The sequence below is a fragment of the Macaca fascicularis genome, chromosome 15, assembly GCF_037993035.2.
Source record: "Macaca fascicularis isolate 582-1 chromosome 15, T2T-MFA8v1.1".
Classification (NCBI taxonomy): Eukaryota; Metazoa; Chordata; class Mammalia; order Primates; family Cercopithecidae; genus Macaca; species Macaca fascicularis.
In genome coordinates, this window is record NC_088389.1 from 58,943,605 (window position 1) to 58,958,517 (window position 14,913).

The window sequence follows — 14,913 nt, forward strand, 5'->3', positions numbered from 1 at the left end:
CTCTGGTGCCACCCTAGGGAATTTTCAGATGGATTCTCCTACACTCCATAAACTTCAGTTTGCTTTATATTTGCACAGAAATTTAAAAATCAATGGGAGCATTGGAAGATACAACTGAAGAAATACAGTACACATAAAGTATCAATGGGCCATGGGAGCCACAAAAGGCCCATGTGCCACCATAGAACTAACGCAGCCTCCATCGGCCTCCATTGGCTGGAGGCTAGGACATCTGAGGCTGGACAAGGGACACCTCCTGCAGGAACTGAAGGCAAAGCTTAACATATGGGCCCAGGAGCCCGCACAGGGAATGCAGCCTCATGCCTGCTCCTCACTGCCAGCCTGTGCTGGCCTCCTCTAACTGGATTGAGTGTTCTGTCATTTTCCCTCAGATGCACCGTGTGGACAAGGGCCACATGTGCATTCACAGCAGTCGCCAACCGCTATTCAGTTGGGACACTTTGGGGGCACTACGGAGGTCAGAAACAGCCAAAGGGCAACATGTTTTATTTTGTCTTTTAATGGAATCAGAATCAAAAGTATTAGCATCAATATAAGCTCTGTGCCAGGCACAGTGGTGGCACCCACCTGTCGTCCCAGCTACTCAGAAGGCAGGAGGATCACTTGGGCCCAGGAATTCCGGTCGTTAGTGCACTATGCCGATCAGGTGTCTGCGCTAAGTTTGGCATTAATATGGTGGCCTCTCCGGAGTGGGGGACCACCGGGTTGCTTAAGGGAGGGTAAGCTGGCCCAGGTCGGAAATGGAGCAAGTCAGAGCACCCGTGCTGGACAGTAGTGGGATCAGCCACTGCACTCAGAGCTGGGGAACATAGTGAGACCTCATCTCTTAAAAAAAAAAAAAAAAAAAGACAAAGGAAAAAGCTCCGCATGTGTTTATTGGGACAGAAGTGAAGGGAAGCAATGGTTAGAGATTATCTAGTCCGACCCACCCATTCTACAGATGAGACAGTCAAGGCCCAAGGAATGGGAGGGGCATCTCCAGGTTCTGGAGCATCACAGGCTACTTCCCCGCTCTGCACCAGCTCCCCACATCGGTGACCTCTCCCTCCCTGCCAGCGCCTCCCATGTCAAAACAGCTCAGAGGACGGAAGCCTGGAGATGCTGGACGTGCAGAGACCCACCACCTGCCCGCTGTACAAAGCGAGACACTCCTTATCTTACACAATGAGTCGCCGTCAGAACCAGGGCCAGAGGGTCGCCCTGTTAATTGAGGCCAACCAGTTGCCCTGCCTCCTCTCGCCCTTGAGTTCTCAGATACAGGAAGGCAGCTCTGCCCTGCTGGCCCCAGAGCGGCCACTGTCCACGGCCAGGAGCCAGCTACATCCTGAGTGCCCTCCTCACTTGCCGTCCTCCCCTGCAGATGGGAAGGACGCTGGCATCAAACCCAGCAGAAGACGTGTTGGCCGTCCTTGTACCGAAGGAGCCATTCTTAAACCACGCTGCTAAAGCTACTTTAAAGGTTTCAGAGCTCTGGGGCAGGGAGAAGTGCCATCGCCCTTCCTTAACAAAGTCATCTTTCACTACCTCCAGATTCTCCAAGCAGGTGTTTCCGCGGGCTCTTCGGGAAGATCCTATGTGTGTGCCACCATCGCCCTCTTGTGGCCTATAGGCGAAGTGCTTTATGGTCTCGCTCAGACAACAAAGGCCGTCAGTCTCCCTCCCTTCTCCTGTCTCTGGCACAGGAAGGGGTGGCCGCGTCAGTTTTTCATTCTGGGGGCCTTGGCCTTGGCTGTTGGAGCTTGATAGACTAATCAGATGTACATCAGCTCAGGAAACAGCTGCTGAGTGCCTGACGGAGGGGCTGAGTCCTAAGGAATGAAGTGAAAAATTGATTTATGTCAGAGGCTTTGGCAGGCATTTGTCTGAGAAATCACCGGCCACCAGCGCTGCTCCAGTGCTCATGAGGCCTCGCATGAGTGTTCACACCCCCTCAATACCTACCCCATCCACCCCGCACCTCCGCCGTCGCTGAAACCTGACTTCAAGGCCCAACGCTCACGCCTCCTCCTCCAGGAAGCCCAGCTTGCCCTCTGCAGCTCCTGAGACTCCAAGAAGAGCTTGCGGCCCACACCTCTGCTTCCACCTCTGCTCTGGTTCAGCCTCTGCCACGATCCGAGCAGCCGGGACTGTGGCCAATGTCTGCTCGACCTTTGAATCTCTGAGGGCAGAGGCTGCATCTTGTGCGACTGGAGTCAGGCCAGGCCCAGCCCTGAGTGGCTGAGTCTGTTGAATGACAGAGGTCACTTCAGCCCAGCCATCGCCTCCCAAACCCACACCAAGCCCAACAAGAGATTCAGGCCCCTCTGGAGAAGGTGGGCTTTGTGGGTGTCCTGGCTGGCAGGGCTTTGCGACAAGTTTGAGGATGGGCCATAGCAAGGGATGAACTGAACACTGACACCACCCTCCCCCCCAAGTGCTTGTTACTTCACTCACTTTTCCAACCTCCACTTCCCCCAAGGAGTCCCAGGCAATGCCTGTTCAGCTGGTCTCTCCTGGGGCAAGCCTCTGAGGATGAAAAAGTCCACTGGACCAGGGGTTGACTCTGGGGCAGTTATCTTCGTCCATCTATCTCGTCATCTATCCAATAGCAGCAAAGAATATTGATTGGCACGGTTTGGGAACCTGAACGCAGATGACTGCTGAAAACCCATGAGCACCACGGTGAGTCTTTCTGATCATTTCTGGGTTCTGAGCGCTGGGTAGGCTGTTCCCACCACATAATCCATTCAACCACTGCTGCAACAGGATGGAAGAGTGGTCCAGAGCCTGGGCCCTGGAGCCAGACTGCTTGAGCCTGAATTCTTGCTCTGACACTTACCAGCTCTGGCACTTACCAGCTCTGGCACTATCTGCATAGTATCTTTAAAAAGGGAGATAACCACAGCACCAACCTCATAGAAGTATTGTGAGCAGGAAGTGAGTTAACACATCTAAAGAAATTAGAGCAGTGATTGGAGCGTGGGAAATGCTTGGGAAAGTGAGCCCTTGCTGCAATATTGCATGGAAAGCTGCTTGTCTTGAGGTCGCCTCCTCCTGGAATGGTGTGTCACAAAGACAGAGCTGAGTTGCATTTTACATAAAAAATGATCTTTCTAATGCACGCACTGGGCATTGGCTTCTTCACTCTGAGGTCAACATGCCGCTGGTGTGAGAGGAAAAACCTAGTGTTTTAAAGACATTGGTTGATCTAATATCTGTTGAATTCATTAATTACCTAATTACTAGGTTGTATTTTTCCTACACAGATTTGCACTACATGCATGGATGAGGAAGCATGAGGATGCAGTACCCAACAACTGAAATGTTGGGCCTGATCTCCAGCCCAGGACTACGCCAAGCAGAGGCTAGTGGCAGATATGGGAACCATATACCCCCCGAGAACCCTGAAGACCTTCATGCCAAACCAGGACCATTTAATGTTTTCATTAATGGCTTGAAAGATGGAATTGAGACCCGGCTAATCAGATTTCTGGATGATAGGAAGCTGGAAGGGATCTTAGCTACTTTGGAGGACAAGATTAAAATGCAATCCAAGCTTGACGAATTGCAGAGATGGACCTAAATCAATAAAAAGAACAACAATAAAGATAAATGCAAGCTGCTTGGAACAGAGCTGAGAAAATTATCCAGGTACCAAATGGTGATGAGAGAAATGAGTTTTGAGTGAGCCAGGAGGAGGTACCTGGATATAAATTGATCAAGTCACGGTGTCTGTAAAGTGGAGGCACAACTCTGTCACCTGGTGGATCCCAAACTTCAGTGAGCATAAGACTAGCTCAGAGAGCTTTGAAAATGCGGATTTCCAAGCCACAGGCCTGAGACTGTGATTCAGTAGTTCTGGAATGGAGCTAAGAAGATTCTGGTGTAGGTGGCCCACGGGCAGTGCTTCGAGAAAACTGGCAGGGTAAGGATGTAGCCTCTGACTACACCATTATTTCCTAAATGTTTACTGTGTGGAATGTTTATCCCACGGGATTCTCTGTAAGAAGTGAATGCATGGTCAAATACGGGAATGTTCTCTGTCCAAAATAAAAAAAAAAATCACAAGGCAAGTGAGGACACCAGTGACCCCAACATTTTCTGCAATTAAATAAACTGCATAACTTGGTTCAATCCAAAGTTTCCCAAACTTTTTGATTAGGGACTCATTTTTTCATGTAACATTCAAAAATATCTTGGGCAACACGTTTCAGAAAATTCTGAATTTTCTGAATTCAGCTGGAATTTGATAGCATTTAAAATGCTGCTCTGTCTCCTAACTACCCTGGATGTGAACTTTCCTTTAACATTTAGAAGAGAGGAAAGCAAGTTAACTACAGCGTGAATCTTGGGCTTCTATTGCTTATTGATAGTGTCCCGTGTACCCCAGATGGGTGAGGAGGGCAGTGCTTTTCCTCCTCTGTTTATTGTCTTCCTGGAGCTCGTGTCCAGCATCACTAGTTGCTGTCTCATTGTCTACTCTCTCCTTTCCTTTAGTAACAGAATCCCCGTATTGTTGAATGTGGTAATGTGCCCTGCTACAAAACCACATTCTGCAACCTCCCCTGCAGATGTGGTCAGTCAGTTGTACACAGAATTCACTGGGGGGATTTCTGGGGAATTCCTTTAGAGATGCTGACGCATTTGAAAGACACCCTTTTTGCTCTTCCCCAATTTCTTCTTCTTCTTCCTGCCCGTAACACAGATAGGGTAGGGGTGCTGGCAGCCATGTTGGGCCATGAGGTGACCTTACAGATGGAAGCCACTCGCTAAGGATGGCAGAACAGAAAGATAGAAGGAGCTCAATATGTTGATGGCATTGTAAAGCCACCAGAGCAGTCCTGCCCTGCCTAAGAGAAAAAATGTACCCCTATTTTGTTTAAGCCGCTGTTTTTGAGGCCTCTGTTGCTAACAGTTGAATGCAATTTTGAACTCACACAGGGTAGAGTCAGCAAAGCCTTTTTGTCATTTTTCCCAAATCTCAGCTCCTCCGGACTTCCATCCTGACCACATCCCTCGATGTTCGTGTGTGCTTGTGTGTGTGTCTGTACACATGTGCTTTCTTGCCCCAACCTCAGCATGAGACACTTGCACTGCCTGAGCCAGAACAGTTCCGTGCAGCCCGTGTCTTTGGCTGCCTCTCTTTTGTCTCCTTTACTGGAGTTAAGCACAGAATGGAATTAACTCAGAATGACATATTCAAGAGTCTCACATCCTTATAGAATGAATCCCTTTTGGAATCTCTGTGCTTTATTTCTAAATGCTTTGTAATCTACATTCAACATAGAATTCCTGTCTGAAACCAGTGAGTGACTCCTGAGATGAGGCAGGTTGAATGGAAATACCATCTCAAGAATTTCCTTCATATCACCCACGACACTTGCCGAAAAGGAAGGGAAAACCATGCCATTGCAAAGAAAAATGAGAAACAAGCACAATCGAGGCCGGGAGGAAAAACACAGTCCCCTCCAGGGAATGAGAGATTGGAGGACAGAGGGGACCCTGCTGCAGTCTGTGTCCTCACTGCCCCTTGGCCACCCGCCTTGCTCTCCTGGCTTCTGGTCCAGGAGGCCCTACCCTCTGTCAGAGGCCACCGCCGGCCTGGTGCAGACCCACACTCTGCCATGTAGGTGCCTGCCAATGGAGAGCCATTAGAGTTTCCTTCTGTGAAGGCCCCACTAACCTCTGTCCTCAGAAACAGCACCAGTCTAGAACAGTCTCTAGACTTTTCTTCTCTGCTTGGACTGGAAAGTCCATTTCCAAGGAGCTTTATCCTGAGTTCAGACCTACTACAGTGGTTGCATTTTCGAAGAGATTCAAATGGGACACTTTCCTGGAGGAAGGAACTAGAATTCACTGAAAACCTATCAATTGCTTCTGTACATACTCCTCAATGATTGGCCAAGTCTTAGCAAACTAAGAAGAAATTAGTGGTAATCCTCACTTCTGGGAGATACCAACACTGGGCCTAGACAGATCTGTTACTCAAGAATGTGCTGATAAATAACAAAACAAACATATGTAACCTCAACTTGGGGCCTTGTGAAAATCGTATAACAGAGAGGATAGGAACCAGGTATAGTAAGGTCCAAAGGAAACCTTTCCTTAAAAACACAATCACTTCCTGAAATAGAAGGAAAATTTGGGAATAGATAGGGGCATATTCTTAATGAGACACCAAAATATGTAAGCTCTATTAAATAAGAACTGAGTGAGGTAAGGAGAGAAAGTAAAGCAAAATAGTTTCAAGAAAAAATGCACTGAAAGCAGTAAGCAACAAATTTCTTACTTCAGATAATAAACTGATAAAATGTTTATTATAATAAACTTACAAGATATATTATAATAAACTTACAAGATGTTTCCAGAGGTGAGATTAAGAAATAGAGAAGATGAAAGCAGTAACAGGGATGGCTATCAATCGTGCATCTCCAATCTATGCATAAAAGGTGCTACAGATAAAAACCGGGCTAGGTTAGCAGCAATACCAGAAGTATCATGGGAGAAAACTTCCCAGATCTGAAAAAATACCCCAAATTCTGACTTTGTTACCATTGAATTCTGCTAAAAAGAAAAACCGAGCCTAAGATGATGGAAGACTAAGGAAGACTGGGAGGTACCGTGGGAAGGAGCCAGCGAGGCTGAACTCAGGGCCACGAACCTGGAATCAAGGTATTCTCTGTCATTTGCCATCTGGATGGCTCAGACAAGCCGCTGCCCTTCTTCTGGGACTCAGTTTTCCTCTCTGTGAAATGGGAGGGTGTCCATCTTAGTTTAGGTTTCCCAAAGAGCAGAACTGAGGCAACGACTTGGGTGCAGAGAGTTCATCAAGAAGGCAATGTCAGGCGGCAAAACAAGAAAGTGGGGAAAATGAGACGGAAAATCGGCCTCCAGAAGCCAAGGAGGGCAGCTGTGGGCTCAGGCCCACTGGGGACCCTCTGAAATACTGAAACCAGCCTCAGAATCATCCTGCAAGCTGGGAACTGCCTTTCGCAGCTTCAGGAGAACTCCAGGGCCAGAGAATGTGGGACAGGGTGGGAAAAGGGTGGCAACAGGATCTGCTGCCAATCCCTGCAGGCCCAGCACTCTGATATGAATGACAGAGATTCAGAGGGAAAGATTTGCTGTGACTGAGCGCTGCAGGGCTCCAGGGTGGATGCCAGGTAGGGTAGCAAGAAGACAAATGCAATTGTTCTCACGCCTGTGTGCCCAGAGGGGCTGTGTGCTCCTTAGGGGAGATGGACCACATCTGAGTTATCACGGCAGCCCTGAAGCCCAGCACAGAGCCTGGCACATGTTAGATGCTCAGTCATTGTCGCCCCCAACTGTCCCAGGAGCAGAGCTTAGACCCGTGACACAGGTTTCAGCTCAACAGAAGGAAGAATCTTCTAAGAAGTGGTGAAGGGCAGGACGGGCACCTCGGAGTTTTGGTGCCCTTTCCCCAGGCTAGGCTCATTAGCATCTCATTCTCCTCTGGCCTGACTCCCACTCCATGCCTGAATTCCCTCAAATCACATACTCTTTCATTTCCTGTTTATAAATCTGTAGCAACGTGGTGCTCACCACCTCCTAAAGCAGCTTTTGCCACCTTCGTGTTCTCAGAAGCGCCTTGTTGCAAAGGCCTGCATCCAGGTACAAGCCCCGGCTCTGTAAGCTATTTCACCACCTGGGGCCTCGGTTTCTTCTCCTGAAAAATGAGGGTGTTCCGACAGCAGAGTTGAGAGTTACACTTAGTAAAGAATCTAGTAGCATAGCACTCATTGCATCTACTTAGTCGATAACATTAGAAAAAATTAAATATTGGCCGGGCGCAGTGGCTCACGCCTGTAATCCCAGAACTTTGGGACGCTGAGGCTGGCAGATCACTTGAGGTCAGGAGTTCAAGACCAGCCTGGCCAACATGGCAAAACCCTGTCTCTACTAAAAATACAAAAAATTAGCTGGGCGTGGTGGCAGGCGCCTGTAGTCCCAGCTACTTGGAAGACTGAGACAGGAGAATTGTTTGAATCCAGGAGGCAGAGGTTGCAGTGAGCCGAGATCACACCACTGCACTCCAGCCTGGGTGACAGAGCAAGACTCCATCTCAAAAAAGTAAAAAACAAAAAAAAAAATTTTAAAGTTGAAAAAAAATTTTTTTAAGAAAAAATTAAATATATAGGTAGATGTGCTTTTATTAGATAGTATACGTTATTTTTACCCCCTACAGTTCCCTTTTCGCCTGGCAGTAGGCTTTAAGCTCATTTTATGCTTCAGATTGCAGTAGTCACCTCATCCTAGGCTTCTGATGTCAATATTCCTCCCTTCCCCCAGCTTCACCTCCTTCCTCTATTTGGTTTCTAACCTCTATGACATCTCCTTATCTTCTTTGTGGGTGTGTTTATTAAACACAATATCCACACACTTTGTAGAAGTATTTGTGGTCACATCCAGCTGCCTATAAACTGAATCTAACCCACTGAAATGTTTTGTTTGGCTGGCAGAATACTTAATAAAAATATGAACCAAAATGTTCAAATAGACATACTTTACCCCCCCCCAAAAAAATATGGATTTCTGACTTTTCTTGAAAAACTGGAAAATGTGGCAATTGTGGGCCACAGCGTTGGCAACCATTGACTGGAGCTGAGGCAGCTGTTCCTTAGAGATGACGTGGGCTCTTCTCCCCACTTCTCACCACTCCCTATCTCCCTATCACCACTCCCTGGTGGTGATCTCCCTATCACCACTCCCTGACCCAACCCCTGCCTCACTAACTTGGCCTACCTGTGCTCTGTAGCTTTTCTCATTGTGACCCCCTGTTTACATAACACAAATCCGCACGAAGCATCTATTTTCTTCCAGTCATGGAGGGGCAGTTATTTTCTATATCCCCAGTGCCTCCCTGTTGATTGAATGGGTAAATGAACAAATGAATGAATGCTAGATAAGTCTGAACAAATTAAATATTTAATTTGTTTTGAGACAGGGTCTTGCTTTCCCATCCAGGCTGGAGTGCAGCGGTGCAATCCTAGCTCGCTGCAGCCTCAGACTCCGGTATTCCAGCAATCCTCCCGCCTCAGCTCCTGAGTAGCCAAGGCTACAGGCACGTGCCACCAAGGCTGGCAAATGTTTCTACTGTTTTGTAGAGTTGGGATCTTACTATGTTTCCCAGGCTGGTCTCAAACTCCTGGCCTGGAGGAACTCTCCCACTTCGGCCTCCGAAAGTGCTGGGATTTTAGGCGTGAGCCACTGTGGCCCACCTGAACAAGGTTAAGTATTTATAAACATGTACAAACTGCATTGCTCTCCTAGGAATGAAGCTCAAATTTAAGGTGAATCTCACAAGGTTCCCCTCGAGGATAAGCAGAACTCTTACTCCCTGATACTCAAAATGAAATACCCCACTCTCCCGAATGACTCCCGGACATTAGGTCGCCCTTGTAAACAGAACCGCTCGCTCCAAACCCAGAGGTCAACGTCTCGAATATATCATGCCATTTCTTCGTGCCGTTTCTTCACTCTCCTCCCCAGGTTGCTTATCAGATGCTCTGTGCATCATCTCCCGCATCCATAGCCAAATAAACCAGTCAGTGCTCAATTCTCCAATTGACTGGATGGCTCAGGGAACAAACCCTCAAATCTGATTACAGGAAAAATTCATTACTTTAAGTCCTCCCTCAGGGTTCAGAGCTCATAAAAGAAACCTCCAGAGGCCCAGGCTGAGGGGAAGAGAAGCTCCTATGCCGCACATCTACAGATTGCCAATAATTAACCTGAACTAATTATCGTCAAGCCCCAGGTCAGTCTTCCCAGATCAAGGCTCCCTCCTGACAACCGAGTTTTCAGAGCCAGAACTTTTCACTCAGACACAAAAGGAACCTTCAGCAGATTTTAATAAAAAAGAGCATGACCCACACAGGATCCTCTGCTAGACAGAGACCCAGCCGGGCGGAGGCTCACCGGCAGGGGATGGTTCAGGGCGCCCAGGGCGACACCTGTGCGAGGACTCTTTTCCCGGCCCTGTTTACAGCCCTCTTAGGATTTTTGAACAAATAAGACCACACATCTCAACACATAAAGCCAAACAGCAAGTTAGGAAAGATGCGTATATTTTATTCATAATATTAAAAGCTGACATGAAAAAATAAGACAAAAATGAATATTCCAAAGGAAAAAATAGTAAATTATAAGGAAAAATACTTTGCCGTGGAAACAGTAGCTATCTATATAATCAATATGGTTTTATTTCATGTTCAGTCTCACTCCAGTAATTTTTAAAAATCAGTGAGATAGTATTTTGTTTTCTGGCCGGGCACAGTGCCTCATGCCTGTAATCCCAGCACTTTGGGAGGTCGAGGTGGGCGGATCACCTGAGCTCAGGGGTTCATGACCAGCCTGGCCAACAAGGTGAAACCCCATCTCTACTACAAATACAAACATTAGCGGGGCGTGGTGGCACATGCCTGTAGTCCCAGCTACTCAGGAGGCTGAGGCAGGAGAATCACTTGAACCCGGGAGGCAGAGGTTGCAGTGAGCCAAAATCATGCCACTGCACTCCAGCCTGGGCAATAGAGCAAGACTCTGTCTCAAAAAAAAACAAAACAAAAAACAAACAAACAAAAAGCCCATTTTGTTTTCTGAGATTGGTAAAATGTTTTGAGCTGGGCTTTTTTGAGTGCTAATGTTCATATTCATAAGGGTAGTGAAATTGAGCACTGTTATACACCGTTGTTTGGAGTATAAGGTGATAAATGAGTGCAATTTTGAGAAGGTAATTTGGCAATAGATAACAAAAACCTTACAATATGAATATTCTTTAAACTTTTATCTTAAGAACGTTATCCTTATTGCAGTGGTTCTCAAGTAGGGGCAACTGTGCCACCCAAGGGACATTTGGCAGTCTAGAGACACAGATCGTCACCATGTTGGGGAGCGGGGATTGCCGGCATGTAGTGATGCAGGCCAGGGAGGCTGTTACTGTCTCACGGTACAGGACAGCCCCCCAGAATAAGAATTATTGTCACACTTGAGAAACCCTGCTTTAGGAGAAAAAACTCAGGCAAGTTCACAGGGGTGTATAGCCAAAGATATTCAGTGCAGAATTGTTTAGAAAGCTGAAAAATGAGAAGCAGTGTGCATCACTAGGTTACCAATTAAATAAATCATATGCCATGCATACACTAGACCATATAGATCCACTGAAAATTAAATACACTCCAGCCTGGGGGACAGAGTGAGACTCTGTCTCAAAAAAATTTAAATAAATCTGTTTATTGATGGGAATACATTCATTCTACAGTGCTAATTGAGAATAACTAGTTTCAGAATCGTATGCCTAGTATGATCATCTTTTTGTATGTGCATATGTATGTATAGAGAAAAATCTGAAAGTGTTTATCTACCATGTTACACCTTTAACAGTAGTTATCTCTAGGTGGAAATGTTATGGGTCATTTTACTTTTTTTTTTTTTTTTTTTTTTTTTTTTTTTTTTTGAGATGGAGTCTCACTCTTATTGCCCAGGCTGGAGTGAAATGGCATGATCTCGGCTCACTGCAACCTCTGCCTCCCAGGTTCAAGTGATTCTCCTGCCTCAGCCTCCTGAGTAGCTGGGATTACAGGCACGCACCGTCACGCCCTGCTAATTTTTTGTATTTTTAGTAGAGATGGGGTTTCACCATGTTGGCCAGGCTGGTCTCAAACTCCTGACCTCATGTGATCCACCTGCCTCAGCCTCCTAAAGTGCTGGGATTACAGGTCTGAACCACCACACTGAGCCCATTTTAATTTTTTGTGTTAGCTTTTCAGTGTTCTCTATTTTTCTTTCATTAGCATGGCTAATGAAGGCCTTCTAACGCAGAGTTGAAGATCAAGGACATTAGAATCAGATACCAAGCGTTCTGGCTGGGTCCTGTCCCAGCTCTGAGAAAAGCTGCATCCTTGCATGGCAGCCGTCAGCTGGAGCTGCCCTTCACCCAGAGGCACCCCAATTCCCATAAAGTCACCCTATGGCAAGATGTCAGCAAGTCCTTTTTCTCTTCTGGAAATCATCCAAAAGAAACAATTTTTACTGAAATGTAGAGACAACCTAAATTCCAGGATGAAAACTATTTGGAAGTGCTGCCCAGAGCAGTGGAAATAAAACAGGAGATAGAACAAGGGGAGCACGTGAGGCCGTGAGGGGCTGCAGGCCTCCGAGAGAGCCAGCAAACATAATTTTCTACACTGAGGGCTATTCCCCCAATGTGCAGAATGAATCACTTGTTCAGAACAGTGAGTTCATAGTAGGGGTTATTGTCTAGCATATGGAGATTTTCCTGGACATGGTTTTCTTCTAAAAAGCAGAGGAAAAGGGGCTATAAATGAGAGCTCACCCAAACTAGCTATATTTGCAGGCAGTAGTTTGGGGAAGCAGCAGATGAGAAGAGTGAATTTGTGTGGCTAAAACAAACAGCACTCCCGAGAAAACAATAAACAAAACCCAGCTTATTTCCACTGGCTTGGGAGCAGTAAAGGCTAAACAAACTCACATGCAATACCTTGCATCATTTCAAAATAAAACAAAACAAAAAACCATTGTGCTGGGGACATAGTGGTGAGGCAACTGGTTATACTTCCTACCCTCGTAGACCTCACAGTCTGGCTGGAGGAGCCAGGTGACAGCCAAATAATTCCACGAACCACGAACTGCAAATGCAGTATGGTGGGTAAGAGCTTGGGCTTTGAAGTGATGTAAACCCAGGCTCTAAACCCCCACTCCTCCACCTAACCTCTCAGAGACAATTTGCTCATCTGCAAAATGGGAAAGTATAATATAATAGCACCTGCCTCCGTGGGTTGTTGTGGGGTTTAGAAGACGTCACATGTGGAAGACACTTAGTGCAGTGCCCAGCACATAGTAGGTGCTCAGTAGATGTTGGCTTTGCTATTGTTAATATCACTGGCATGATCAGTAGCAGCAGCAGCAGTAGTTGTAATAGTATGATAAAGAAAAAGCACAAGTTGTTGTAAGAACTTACAATGTTCTTATAAGGGCCTGGAGGAGGGCATGTTTAGATGGTGGTCATGGAAGCTTCTCTGGGGAAGAGCTAGAGGAAACAAAAAGAACATAAGTCCCCACAATTTGCCATAAGTCACCCTGCATGGAGTCTGCGCAGCCCCCTTCACAGAGACACAATTAACTCTACCCACATTAAAGGAAAATTCCTGCCACCCACCCAACACCCTTCTTTCACAAACACTCCCATTCCAAAGATGTTTGGTTACAATTGTATATAATTTCAAATGTTTTGCATATTACAAAATGAATACAAATGTTTTCACAACATGGAAAAGAACCGGTCTGATTTCCATTGATGTCTCTCCAAGTGGCGACTTTGATTTTCTGCAAGTCACTTTTGAGGACTGTGCTCTCTCTTTTGTAAAGTGCGGAGCTTGGGTTAAATGATTTTAAAAGTCCCTTCAAATACAAAAATCGTGGGGATGATCCGGATTCCTCCAGTGCGTGGCAGGGGTATTCCAGCTGAGCTTCACTAGCTCTCAGGGGCCAGGAGACCCCTGCCGCCACTGGAGCCCTACCATAGAGCGGAGGGCCCCTCCCCCCACTCCGTTCAGCCTCTCCTGTCAGCAGGTGCAGCAGACTGGCGGGAGCTAATGAAATGTTTACTGAAAAGATTAGCTTGTCAGTGGAGCCTGGACAGATGGCTATTGATCTTCTGCTCATCTGTCACCCCTGTTCCATCTGAGACAAGGTGCAGGAGCAGGCTCTCTCTGATCCGGAGCTCAGGCAGGGGCTCAAGCCCCAGGTACGCATCCCCAGTGGCACACAGGAAAAGATGTTCGCAGTGTGAGAAGGTCTCTTAGATCTGTGGCCTGGTCTGAGCAGTCCCTGGGTCACTGGAAACCCCCACCTCTTCTCTGTTCAATGGTTCAGCTGTGGGATGCTAGCAATAACGTAGGAAATGTCAGACCTGAGTTCAGATCCTACCTTAATTATTTTGTGAGCTTATACCCTCTAAGACTCCATTTTTCTTACCTATAAAACAAGGACAACACCACCTACCTCACAGAAGTATGATGAGACTAAGGAAATTAGGATATCACAGTTCTAAGAACCAACACCATTGAGAGAATGTTTGTTCTATTTGTTAAAATGAAAAAGTTGAGGCCAAGATTAGAACACTTGCAGAGTACAGGAATTTTCCCAGTGTGTCATGGCCCTGAGTGGTCTTGAGGAATCTGGCTTTATGATGTTCTAAGGAGCTTGACCTTCCCTCGAGGGCAACGCCATGCCACTGAAGGGCATGGCCTGATGAAATACGAGTTTAGCAAGGTAGCTCTGCCTTTAGAGAGGTAAGACTGGAATGTGTCACAGTTAAAGTAGCGGCAATGGGAATCCAGAGGCTTGCTGGAGATATAAGAAGGTACAAGGCTTGAAGAGTGATTGATTGATTGATTGAACATGAGAGGTGGCAGCAGGGATGACTCCCCTGGGCATGGCAGCACTTTCAATGACAGAGAAGCCCTGAAGTAGAAGCAGTATAGGGGAAGCTAATGAGCTCCTTTTGAGCATGGCGAGCGTGAGACGCCTGCAGCACTCCCAAGTAGGAGGACTCCCAGGCCGTTGATGGAGTCTGAGGCTCAGGAGTCAGATCTGGCCCTGTGTAGAGATTTGGGAGTTGTCATTGTCATCATCTTCCTCCTCTTCCCCTTCTTCCTCATCTAGTTGGTAACAGAGCCACAGAGTGGATGAGGTCACCCATGGAGAATATGTGACCAGAAGAGAAGGGGCCAGCACAGAAAATCCTGTGGGAACCGGCGGAAAGAAACGCCTGGAAAACACAGAGTGCTATCATGGAAGTCAAGAGTTTCGGGGGGAGGGAGGGAGGGAGTGGGCAACAGCAGAAAATCCTAAAAAAAGGTCATATAAAAAAAC

At 46.8% G+C, this 14,913-nt stretch overlaps 1 long non-coding RNA gene across 1 annotated transcript; it reads right to left on the reverse strand.

Moving 5' to 3' along the window:
* Positions 1–880: 880 nt before the first annotated feature.
* Positions 881–2,151, reverse strand: LOC135967402 (uncharacterized). Its single transcript, XR_012424516.1, has 2 exons — positions 1,979–2,151; positions 881–1,829 (listed from the first exon to the last, which is right to left on the reverse strand). It is a non-coding gene; the product is annotated as an uncharacterized lncRNA (long non-coding RNA).
* Between the last annotated feature and the right edge of the window lie 12,762 nt (positions 2,152–14,913).